The sequence below is a fragment of the Diabrotica undecimpunctata genome, chromosome 3 (assembly GCF_040954645.1).
Source record: "Diabrotica undecimpunctata isolate CICGRU chromosome 3, icDiaUnde3, whole genome shotgun sequence".
Taxonomy (NCBI): domain Eukaryota; kingdom Metazoa; phylum Arthropoda; class Insecta; order Coleoptera; family Chrysomelidae; genus Diabrotica; species Diabrotica undecimpunctata.
The window spans coordinates 16,705,570-16,719,085 of record NC_092805.1 but is presented as its reverse complement, the minus strand read 5'-3'; the positions used below and the strand labels follow the sequence as shown (position 1 = coordinate 16,719,085).

The following is a 13,516-nucleotide window of genomic DNA, read 5'->3' as shown; positions in this document are numbered from 1 at the left end:
CACAATGTTTTAATTTCCAGGGCTTCTACCATTCCAAACTGCCTGCTACAAAGAACCAAGATGTGTTAAGTGCGGTGAAAAGCACCTGACAAAATGGTGCACAATCCCACAAGAACAAAAGGCAAAATGTGCCAACTGTCAGAAGATAGTTGTCTGGAGTAGACCCAGAGTAGAAGTAGCACCAACCAACAACAGGGTGTAACATCCAACAAAAACAAATGGTCATATGTTCAAGCAACAAAAACACCAGCAACAGAAAACACCATCCTATTTTCCAAAGAACAACAAAATGAACTAACACACATGGTGAAAGAAATAGTCACCAAGCTGGTGTATGAAGCGATAGGGGGATAAAGAAGGCACTAAACTAAGGTACGAAAAAAGGGGACACCTGAAGATAGGCTCCTGGAATCCAGGCGGTATAATAACAACTGAAAACGTTTTGGACGAATTAAAATACACCTACATCTCCTCAAGAAATAAACGAACGAATTAACAATAGTTTACCGAAAAAATCATCTGGTCTAGATGAAATTTCAAATAGAGCTCTGATGAATTTACCAGCAAAAGCTATAGTATTTTTAACCAACGTAATTAACGCAATCCTTAAATACAGACTCTTCCCAAATCGATGGAAGGAAGTCAACATTATCATGATTCCGAAGCCAGAAAAGAATACCATGTTTCTGCAAAACTATAGGCCAATAAGCTTACTGTCAGCAGTCAGCAAAATCGTAGAAAGAGTAATACTAAGCAGACTACAAGCTGAAACATACGAAATAGCACTAATCCCAGAATCTCACTTCGGATTTAGAGCAGAACATTCCAGCAAATTACAAGTACTTAGACTGACAGAGTACATAACAGCTGGATTTAACGACAAACAGTGCACAGGAGCAGCGTTCCTGGATACAAGCAAAACCATTCATAGGACATTAGAAGAGCGCGAGCTGGGAACACTGTGTCTAAATTTCCCAAAAAGTTGGACGGACAAGTGCATTTTCTGCACAGAAGTCAGAGACATTGGTGGAAAGAGCAAAAAACCAGGTTGGAATGTCAACGGGGAGAGTGGCTCGTTAATACACATCTTCTAAGAGTAAGATATCGTTAAAAGTGAGGAGGAATGGTCTTAAATATCGAAAGAGGCGACGTAAGTGCTCCAAATACTATCAAGCGCGACTCCTTATACCAGAATTCTGTCGTCAACTAAGACAGGTAAACTTTGCCAATGAAAAAACTCATTCTTTAAGATGGAGAAAAGTATTTCATTTTGAGTGATTCTGAAATGAAGGGAATCGATGAATATTATACAAAAAACTAGAGGGATGTCCTGACAATCTTAGATAATAACAAAAAAGAAATTTACAGATAAAATGCTTGTCAGGTGGGCAATTTTTAACAGGGGTGTATGCCGACCATTTGTGGGAAGGGTAAGAGTGAGGTAAAGCTTTGAATAGTCAGAGCTATATTGATAACTGACTTTCCAAATTGTTTCAGTTTCATCATCATGCTAATGACGATATCATATTTGGCCAGACGTAGCATCATGTCATTATTGGTATAGTATTGGTTTTTTTCCTGTTTTTTTCCTCATGATTTACTATGGAATCACTAACAGAAGAATTTTACTGTCATCATGGCATGTGGTTGTCTTTTTAAAGACGAATTACATGCTATGATTTTTTTTGACGGATATTCTCAAGTTAAACTTGATTTCATGTATTCGAATGAACTATCTTACAATGAAATCGTCCCAGGAACGCAACTTAGCAATATTGGCAATACAATTACTTTAAAATGTAAAATATACGTCTGAATTTTCAATATAAATGAGTCAGATAAAATTAAATTATTGAAAGAATTTTTCACCAAGTAACAAAAAACAAAAATTGTTTAATTTATTAATGTTTGTATTTTGAGAACGATTTCCGAAGAAAAGAAAATAGCTTCAGAACTCTACCAAAATATCACCTATGTCCTTGTTATATTACCAAATTTCAGCTAGAACTTCTAGTGGCTTATAATGTTTTATACTTTTGATCCTCTGGCATACCCCATCTTGGCAGGGACGTTGGGGTTCTTTGACCGTAATAATTTCTAACTTTAGTTGAAAATCCTTCCTTTTTGTTTTAATTTTCTTATAGAAGAGTCTTTGTTTCCACTTTGTTCATACTCTTCCAACTCTTTTAAAAATGCTTTCTCATATTCCTTACGTTTTTGTCTGAAATTTTTCTTTACGTTCTTTCTTGTTTTCTTGGAGACTTCGAGACTGTATAAATATTTCAAAAGGGTTGATTGCCCTCGAAGATTTTTCCACGGTGTGATCCGACATATATCGGATCTTTTGACCAACAGAGTGATATTACATCTTGTTATAGACGGAAAATAACAAGATTTGAAAACTTAGGGATATTTATATCGAAAAAAACCTATCTGGTTAGGAAATAATGGTTGGGTTTTGGCTGGGGTGGTGTCATAAAGGTAATGGTGCTCTTATCGACATCTTTAAAAGGGATTATTTAGAACATTTCCAAATAAATATCTAACGAAATTTTTGGTTACTGCAGAAATTTTAGAAAGCAATTATAAAGAAATATCGTGAGAAATATTTTGAAGAGAAATAGTTGATTATACAGGCTGTCTCACAAAATTAGCAAAATGAAAATAAAAAGAAACACTGTAAGGTGGCGGTTTTTTGATACTACACTCTTAGACATATCTATGGAAGTCTGGCATCTATAAGCACATGAAAAATTCGTTCTGCTCTGTTTCCGTCGGGTATAATCGATGTTGCTTTATGTTTTTTCTCAGATGTAAGTTAGTTCTTACCAATAAATGTGCCAATAAGTCTAAGCTCGTTGTCGTTACATCGACAAATCTATAAATAAGATTAATATACATAATTTTTTTTCCCACTCAATATACAAGAAAGGAAATAGAAAAAACTGCGAAAACTATCGGGGAATCAGCATTATATCGTCTATAGGCAGACTGTATGGAAAGACCATAAAGAAAAATTAGAAATATATATACAAGATAAAATCGGAGAAGACCAGGCAGGTTTCACAGCGGGAAAAGCATGCTTAGATCACATTTACACGGTCGAACAACTAATAGAAATAAGAATGGCCAAAAATAGATCCGTCCATCTGGCTTTTGTTGATCTTAAGAAGGCATATGACTCAATACCTAGAACCAAACTATGGGAAGCAATGGAAGACATCGAAGTTCCACGAAGATTAATAAACGCGGTAAAAGCACTCTACAAGAATAACGAAGTAGCTATCAAAACGGGCAATAGAATATGCAGTCCATTTAAGACGACAAAGGGACTACTACAGGGTTGCTTCACATCCTCCACCCTGTTCAAAATATTCCTGGAAAAAACCTTGAAACCATGGAAAAGAAAGTGCGAAGGAATGGGTATACCAGTAAGGAACGAATATCTATATACGCTAAGTTTTGCCGACGACCAAATAGTGATCGCACAAGACGAGGGATGACCTCAGTTTTATGATGAGAAAACTGGAGCAGGAATATACAAAGAATGGGATGGAAATAAACCTAAAGAAAACTAAATACCTAACAACGGAGAATACAGAAATAAAACAGCTGGAAATAGACGAAGGTAAACAAATCAAAGGAACAGACAAGTATAAGTATTTAGGTTTCATAATATCAAACAAAGGAACAACGGAGGAAGATATAAAAAATAGACTAGGACAAACAAGAGACTGCATACGAAAATTGAACCCGGTACTATGGGATAAGAACATCAGCATGAAAACAAAGAAAAAAATATATAATACCATGACAAGAAGTATCCTCACTTATGGGTGTGAAAATTGGACAATAAATAAGAAAACCAAAAACAAAATAAGAGCAACAGAGATGGAATTCCTAAGGAGAAGCTGCAGAGTAACAAGAAGAGATAGAATAAATAACATGGAGATTAAGAGGAGAATGGGAATGAACTCCGACATAATAGACTACATCGAACAGAAGAGGTTAACCTGGTACGTACATGTCAGAAGAGCAGATCAAAATCGGTGGATAAATAGAATAAAAGAGTGGAGCCCGATAGGAAGAAGAAAGAGAGGCAGACCCCGAAGATCTTTTAGAGATGAAGTGGACGAAGCAATGAGTAGAAGAAACCTACAGGAAGGTGACTGGCTAAACAGGAAAAATTGGAGAAAACGGTTGAGTGAAGGAATACAGTGAAAACTGTGGAAATCCTTGTATATATATAATATACATAATTAGAAAAACAACAACAAACAAAATTTGATAATTACTTTTAAAATTAATTTTTTTAATAATATTTGATTTTGTGACATTTTTTAGTTTATATGAATGGACGCAGAAATTAATTTCTTTTTATTGTACCAAAAACTGTCCACGAGGATTCCGAAACGAGTTCGTGTAATTATAATCCAATCCACATACGCATCTGCTGATGTCCGTCTTATAACGGACATTATAAATCACTACCATGAATACGCAATAATGGTATAATTGGTGCCCCCGTTGTGATTTCATAATTTATTCAGTTGCTGCTGTTCGCTTTTTATAATTCTCTTCTTTTAATCTGTCTCTTTTTTATTTCGGCGCTGATTATACTTCGCAAACGAGACCACTATACGGCCGTTAAGTTTAATTTGAATTTAATAAGCTTATCTTCTTTTGACTGTGTCAAATCTTTTATTGCACTCACTATTTAAATTGGTAGGTGTAATAAATAACAAAAGAAATTGCTTTTGTCGAAGATTTAACTCCTATGCCAGGAAATTATTCTAATTTTAGTACCATATATGTATGTATAGGAACATTATTCACTGAAATAAATAAAAAAATTCACATAATAACATATAGTTAATTCCCATAACAAACTTTTGTTTGAATGAAGACATTGCTCACATTGAAATAACACTTCCAGATGGCTTATAGAAACATTATGCTCTAAATGAGTGCTCCTTGCTTTCTTCTCGTTTGTTTAAATGGGTATACAATCATAATCCTGCTCTAATTTTACAAATAAATATTTTCTGTTGCCTTTTCAATGATGTCTGTGATTTTGTGCACCTGTTTGATGGTTAAATGTATATTTCTAAAATAAAATTGACGGACAGAATCAGGTCTTTTTCGTGTATAGTTGCCAACAAAGTCATTTGTATTTGAGTGGTGTAGTTAAGTTTCGAGAGGTTTCTTCTTCTTAGCCTTCTGTCGTCCATGTTTGGACATAGGCCTCTCCCAACTCCTTCCATCGGTCTCTATCCTGAGCAACATATTTCCAATTTGTTCCGGCTATTCTTTTAATGTCATCAACCCATTTCATCTGTGGTCTTCCTCTTGGTCGTTTACTTTTGTAAGGTCTCCAATGTTGTATTGTAGTATTCCAACGTTGGTCTTTTTGTCTAGCAGTGTGGCCCGCGAAGTTCCATTTAAGTTTGGCAATTTTTGTTGCTATGTCCTCGACTTTTGTTTTGGATCTTACCCAGTCGTTCCTCTTTTTATTTGACAGTCGTATTCCTAACATTGCTCTTTCCATTGTTCTTTCTATTATGGCTAGTTTATTCATATTTGCCTTGGTTAGGGTCCAGGTTTGACATCCATGTGTCATGATAGGAAGGATGCATTGGTTGAACACTTTGCTCCTCAAGTATTGGGGTATTTTGCGGTTCTTAAGTATCCAACTAAGTTTTCCAAATCCTGCCCATGCTAGTCTTGCTCTTCTAGTAATTTCCGCACTTTGGTTCTCTTTGTCAAGTCTCAGGATTTGGCCTAGGTAGATATACTCCTGGATTTGTTCTATCTCACTGCCATTAATAGTTATACGTCTGGAGTCATCTGTGTTTGTCATTATTTTTGTTTTTTTCATATTCATTTTTAGGCCGACGTATTGGAAGTTCTCCCACCATAATTTGCAGTTCCTCGAATGTGCTCGCTATAATCACTATGTCATCAGCGAATCTGAGGTGGTTTAACTTGTTGCCATTAACGTTAATGCCATAGGTTGACCAATTTGTAGTTTTGAAGACGTCTTCTAGTTCTAGGTTGAAAAGCTTTGGCGATATTACGTCTACTTGTCTCACTCATCTCTTAATGGGGATGGGATTTGTATTTTTGTCTAGTTGTACTATCATAGTTGCAGAGAGGTTTCTACCATAAACAAATAGATCAAAACAAAGGACTATTTATTTATGGTTATATCTACTACCTGCTTTTGTTAGTAATCCCATCAAATAGAAACGACTTTATAATGAGATGCAGATAATAAATTCTACAATAATTTGGTGGCGACTACAATACATCAGGTTTTAATCTTTTAATAACTAATTTTTCGTTGAGTTTGAAGATAACAGGCAACAAAGAATTTTTCACTTTTTCAAGCAGATAAGATCCAATGTATCCCTAAAAAGTAACTGTTCGATTTGCATTTTGGCCTAGCAGTGTAATCAGTCCATATTTCTTTGAGAACGACATTGGCTAGGCCATCACAGTCAACGAGAGCGCTAGAGATCGATGATTATCAACTTCTTTTGGGTTGCATTGAACTTTATGGACATCAACATCATGCAGTTTCAATCGGATGGCACTATGTGCACACATCTCATCCCATATTGAGCAATCTGCACTAGCGATTTGAGGGCATGGTCACATCATGTGAAGGTGATGTAAACAGACCAACAAGATCGTGCGATATGCCCTCATTAGACTCTATCTTGTGTAGTTTCCTTACGTCGCTGGTCTATGCGAGTAAGCCATAAATTACAGCTGCCTTAAAAGCCAACCTAACCCATGCCAGCGGTCAAATTCAGCCTTTATGCGCAAGGGCGATGGAAAATTAAACATTTCGGATGTGCGTCACCCACGGACGTTAGAACGATGTTATATTCCATACATAATGGCTGAGAGATCCTTTAAACGAATAAAAAATTATCAGGTTTCAGAGTTTACATACTCTATAATAGTTTGAAGAACTTGGACAGTTGGTATTTTTTGCATAAGAGGTTCTAGTTGATAGATATACCTTTATATCAACTTCCTCGCCATTGTGATCTAGCGCAGTGGCGAACCTAGAATTTTCCTGGTGGGGGGGTTGGTTGGGCACCGAAATTTTTTTTATGCTACCTCCATTTTCCTTCAGTCCTTCACATTTGGGTTCTAGTTTAATCTAAAGTACTAAAGATAGCAGTGCCAAAGATTCATGTATCTGTTATCCTGCCTACTAACTAAAACCACCCTCTCCTACTTGTGCGCAGTTGACTGTCGCATGTACCGGACACCGAAAGTGAAACAGTCCCATCTCTTATCTAGATATCCCTGTCGTTGGCCGGTTGGTGTTTCTCTTCTCCTTCTTTCTTTTTAATTACTGTTCCGATGTAATTGTGAACATGTGAACACTATTCCATCCGTACTTACTTCCCGTCATCTGCACGATCATCTCTCTCACAGTCACAGGGTTCATACTTATTTCTCTATACATTCTGTTGCTTTCTACTTTACAGCTATACACTTACTACTTACACTCCAGGATTGTATGAGTAATAGTCTCGGAATATTCGCAGTATAGCCATTTATCTGTATCTGTCTTTGTGAATCTATGAAGATACGCCCTAAAAGAGACAATCTACCCAATTCCTTAGGCTCGGGATTAGCATCTTGGTCCACTGGGTTACATCTTCCATGTTGTTCCATTCTTCTTGCCATCTTTCAATTGATCTTTCCCTTTCTTCTTTTTTATACCTCTGGTCAAATGCTCTCTTCTCTCATAGAGATGTCTCCTTTCTACTACTAACACTTGCAGAGGAACACAACCCGTGATAGTCCACAAGGCCGCCGCAGATACAGTCCTGTAGGCGCTTTCTACTCGCAACAGACTCGTTCTGTCTACTCTTATCATGAGCCTAATATTAGGTTACTATATCTAAATATAATGAAAAATAATAATTTAAATCCTAAACTATTTAAATATTAATTTTTAAACAATATAAATTTATAATAAAATGTCTAAACGGCATTAGAGCCATATGGTTTATTACCTCTTCTTCATATATTTGAATGTCCTGATGAATAAACATCAAAGCTAAACCATTTAGTCTTTCTTCGCTGATATAATTTCTTAAATAAGTCTTTAGTACGTTCAGCGATGAAAATAACCATTCACATGTACAGGTCGTTACAGGTAATTTATTATTATATTAGCATTTTGGATATTTTGTATTGAGTGTGAAAGATAAGTTACATATTCCGACTATTCTTTATACCATGCGGTCCATATATATGGAATAAATTCATTTTTGGCGTTATTATGTACTATCTGAAAAAACCCTGAAACAGGTCGATTTTTATTCTTAAATTGACAATTTACAGTATGAAAATATTATCCCATTCCAGCACCCCCTTTGAATTATAAGCACCCCCTCGAAAATTTTAAATAACAAAGGGGGTCGTGTGACACCTTATTAGAAAGGGACTCTAGTCCTCTGTTTAGAAATATAAAGTTTTTTTAAGTTTGGTGCAATCATAACTGAGAAAATTGATTTTTAAGATGTAAAATTTTGATAATGTCTCTATTACAAAACTTTAGGTTGAATGAAGATAATAATGTCACATATTTTAAATGTATTTTTCAATTAAATTAAATGTTCAAAATAACCACCATTCACTTCTTGACAATAGCCGAGGCGATTTTGGAATTCTCGCACAACATTTTGTACGACCTCGGGGGTTATTTTGTTAATTTCTTCCGTTATCCCAACTTTTAAATCAGCCATACTGTTTGTTCTATTAAAATATACTTTAGATTTTAAATAGCCCCATAAGAAGTAATCGAGAGCAGTCAAATCGGGGATCTAGCCGGCCATTCGATCGTTCCACGTCTTCCAATCCACCTATTGGGAAAAACCTCGTTTAAATAATTTCTAACTATACGTGCAAAATACGGATGAGCTCTGTCTTGTTGGTATTAAATAGATCGATCTATCTCATTTGGATGATTGACATCAGGAAAAAATCTTCGTAATGTAGGCACTAAAAAGTTAATCAAAAAATCTAGATAAACCGCACCATCAACTGTGCCCTCAAAAAAATAAGGACCAATAATTTTATTGTTAATGATACCAGCCCAAATGTTAATTTTTTTAGGATATTGAGTGAGTCTCACACACCCAGTGAGGATTTTCTCTGAGTTTGTTAACCGTTCCGTTTAAATGAAACGTCGCTTCATCAGAAAAAACTATTTTGTTTATGAACTGCAAATCTGCGTTCATTCTGCCCATTATCATTTCACAGAATTCTTGCGTTCTATTGGGATCATCTTCATTTAACTCCTGAACCAACTGAACTTTGTAAGGGTGGTATTTTTCTTTATGCAAAACTCTCAAAATAAATGATTTACTTACTTATCATTGACGGCGGCCAGTTTTCGAGTGGTCTTATGCAGATTTTCCTCAATCTCTAGAAGTACATCTAACTTTTTTTCATCAATAAATTTAACATTTTTACCTGGTTTTTCAATATTTTTTACATGTCCAGTATAACGACACTTTTTTCAATTTTTCTAACTGTAGACTGCGAAACTTGTTGACCAGGGTATTTATTATTAAACATTTCACAAACCTCCGTTTGAGTTCTTGTTTTATTACCACAACCAATCATAATTAATATGTCTATTCTTTGAGTCTCGGGCAAATAAGCCATAATTAAAATTAATACGCGCACAAATATTATACTGACGTCTTTTAATAACTTTAAATACCTAAATGACAGCAGCCTACTAGATTCATATCAATTGTTTATTTGGCTTTTTGACCAATATTTTATTATTTTCAAAGTTTTCTCCCTAATGTTTAGCAGAACAGATACGAAAATACCTGATTATTTCTAAAGTATATTTTAATAGACCAGGCAATACTGCTGATTTAAAAGTTAGGATACCGCAAGAAACTAACAAAATAACCCCCGAGGTCATACAAAATGTCGTACGAGAATTCCAAAATCGCCTCGGTTATTGTCAAGAAGTGAATAATGGTGCTCAAGTTGAAATTGTAAAAATCAATTTTCTCAGTTATGATTGCACAAACTCAAAAAACTTTATATTGATGAACAGAGGACTAAAATCCCTTTCTAACAAGGTGCCACACGACCCCCTTTGTTATTTAAAATTTTCGAGGGGGTGCTTATAATTCAAAGGGGGTGTTGGAAGGGGATAATATTTTCATACTGTATATTGTCAATTTAAGAATAAAAATCGACCTGTTTCAGGTTTTTTTCATATAGTACATAATAACGCTAAAAATGAATTTATTCCATACATATGGACCGCATGGTATATATTTTTATTTATATGTCATGAGGGGAAGTGTTTAACCCCCAAAAATTCCTGGGTGCGTCACTGATCCAGCGGATTTGATTAAACCAGTTCTTAAAAGTATTGCATATTTAAATATTAGGAAACAGTTTAAGTGATTTATTAATTAATTAGTGATAGTGTAAAAGAGACAAGAAAAATATTTAGTAAATATAATTACTATTTTTATTGGGAAAGAGCCACAATTTAAGTTTAAAATAATTTTATTTTTCATGTTTCAATTTCCACTTCCGAATTGGTTCTCAATTTTCAAACGTCAGTTTTTGTCATTTTGTGTAATGGAATAGAAAGTGGAAATTAAAATGTCAAAAATGAAATTATTTTAAACTTACATTGTGGCTCATTCCCAATAAAAATAGTTATTGCAGTAAGATGCCACAAGAAAATACCTTTAGAACAATATTTAGTAAATATTTTGATTACATTACAAGAAAAACCAAAATTCTGACTATAACAAAGAATATCTTAATAAATAAAATAAAAAATTGTTGATTTATTTGATGTATATTATTTGGTATATTATATTACATTTGAAATACTTCCCATGAAAATGTTTGCCGTTAATAATTATTAACCTATGAAAAGAGTCGTACATTATAACTTGTTACAAAAAGAGAAAGTAACTATACGTCAAGCCCATTAATTAGCTCCCAAAACAAAAGTAAAAAATATATCCTGCTGTTATTTAAACTTTGCCTCCCAGCTCCTGTTTTTTTGTGCAGAGATATGTATCCATCTGAAAAAAGTAGACATGCCAGAAGCTAAAACAGTTGCCGTTTTGAGACACAAATCATATAGCACCTCTTGTTCTGTATATGATGAAGCTGCAAACCGAAATACCCAATTAAATTCAACTCAAAAAGTGGCTGTAGTAATGATACGGTGTGAAGTTGGTAGGTCAGGCCGTTTTAATTTACATGAAATGATATTACGGTTGTCGGAGCTGCTTTTTTAGCAGTGGTACCCCTTTTCCCTTTAGAGGAAGTTATATTAAAATAAATGTTTTTTTTTGTGAAAATTTGTTTGTAAATGTATGAAAGCTCTCTGAGAGTATTTTTTATTTTCAATAATATCGGATTAACTGAACAAATATAGGAGCTTCAAAGAAGAATTGTTGGTATTCGTATGCTAATTATGTGAATTTTAGTAAAATTCTATCCCAGAGAATAACCGTTTAATTACTCTAATTCCTCATTTTGTTTGAGTTTCTTGTAACTAAAGTTTAGTAAGCTTTGAAATTATTTAAAGCAATAATAGTCGTGATAAAGCATGCAGATATAAAATACTTAATGTGTCCGTTTAATAAAAAAACATACTATAGGTCAAATTTACTAAGTAACATAGAAATCCGGACACTTTTTATTCGAATCGTATGGTATCACAATGCATGTTAATGCTTCTACAAGAATTACTAAAACAGCATCTACCATAATTGATTATATTGTCTCAGATTTCTCACCCCTTGATGTACGCTCTACAATTATTAATGCAGAACTATCTGATCATAAAGCTGTATATACCAAGTTTAAAACTCTTAACAATCCATCCTCGAAAACCCAACGTTTAGGTAAGATTTTTTCCGCTCAGACCTTTCGTAAATTCCAAAATTTGTACTTTACTTCTGGATGACACCATTCTCCAATTATTCTCACATTCAGTGACACTATTATCAAAAAAGAAAGCCCCCCCTAAACTTGCTAACAAAAATACTGAATGAAAATGTTTCCAGATAGACCTTGAAGAGAAGATTAGCCTCTCAGTTCCATTAAGAACCGTTGATCAACTAGAGACAGAAGTAGAATTACTTGATTAATTACTGGAACAACAGCACCAACAGTGTCTAAAAAATAAAAGGAAATAAATACCCGAAAGAAATGAGAGAAATGATAACCGAACAAAGAAAACTGAGACGCAAGTGGCATCAGTCTAGAGCACCAGTTAATAAAACTAGATTAAATAATGCCACACAAAAATTAAATAGAGAAATTCAAAAAATTAAAAACGAATCGGTTAGCATCTATCTAAGTGAACTATCAAATGATACCGCTACTAATAATTACTCATTGTGGAAGGCTACCAAACGATTAAAAAGGCCAATCTTACAGAATCCACTAATTAGAAATACTAATAATGGCTGGGCAGGAAGCAATATACAAAAGGCCAACAGGTTTGCTGACCACCTAGAAAATACCTTTCAACCAAATAAAGAAGAAGAAATAATTAACTGGGAGCTCCCTGATCAAGATGAAATGGAGATTAGCCCTGTAACTACAAAAGAAGTATATTTGGAAACAAAAGAAAATATAAATCCAAAGAAAGCTCCTGGAATTGATCTAATTACTGGGGAAGTGTTAAAGCAAGTTCCAAGGAAAGCTATAAAAAAATTAACACATCTTATAAACGCTTCCTTTAGGCTAAGGTACGTATCAAAGTTATGGAAGGTGGCAGAAATTATAAAGACACTAAAACAAGGAAAACCTCCACAAGAAGCTTCTTCATATAGGCCTACTTTACTGTTACCTGTCATGTCTAAATTATACGAAAAATTACTCTTGAAGAGACTAAAACCGATTATAGTGGAAAACAAATCTAATTCCTAATCATCAGTTTGGGTTTAGAGCAAGCCACACAACGATAGATCAGGTGCATAGAATAACAGATATAGTAGAAAAAGCTCTAGAAGAAGAAAAAATTGGAATGTATGACCTGCAGTATTTTTTACTCTGCAGATGCCTGGTACTTACATATACAAAACTACTTGTTAAAAAAATATAATTCAGGTAAATATAATTGATCCGAATTATCAACATATTTATAAGAAAAAATACGGTGGGGCACCACTGCTGACAATAATATGGAGACTGCTACTTTAAATAACTTGTTTTATGGACCTAACATCGTTTGGTACTTTGATATCGATATATTCGTATATTCTGTTCAGGTTCGTGTAGAACACACCCCGAAAATCAAGATAGCTTTGAAATTTTAATTAGGTTTCCTGTCTTGTGTCATTAAGCTGGACGCCAATCAGAATTTACGATCTCATTTTTTTTTAAACTGCGTTTTTTAATTTACGGAGATTTTAATTTATTTTGATTTTATTGTCAGTATTAAAATTTTAATTAAGAGAATTTGGAATTAAAA

General features: G+C 34.2%; 1 protein-coding gene across 1 annotated transcript in view; it reads right to left on the bottom strand.

Moving 5' to 3' along the window:
- The window catches only part of fng (Fringe glycosyltransferase), a 510,279-nt gene that overhangs the window by 296,674 nt on the left and 200,089 nt on the right, over positions 1-13,516 (bottom strand). The gene's annotated exons all lie outside the window — the stretch shown is intronic.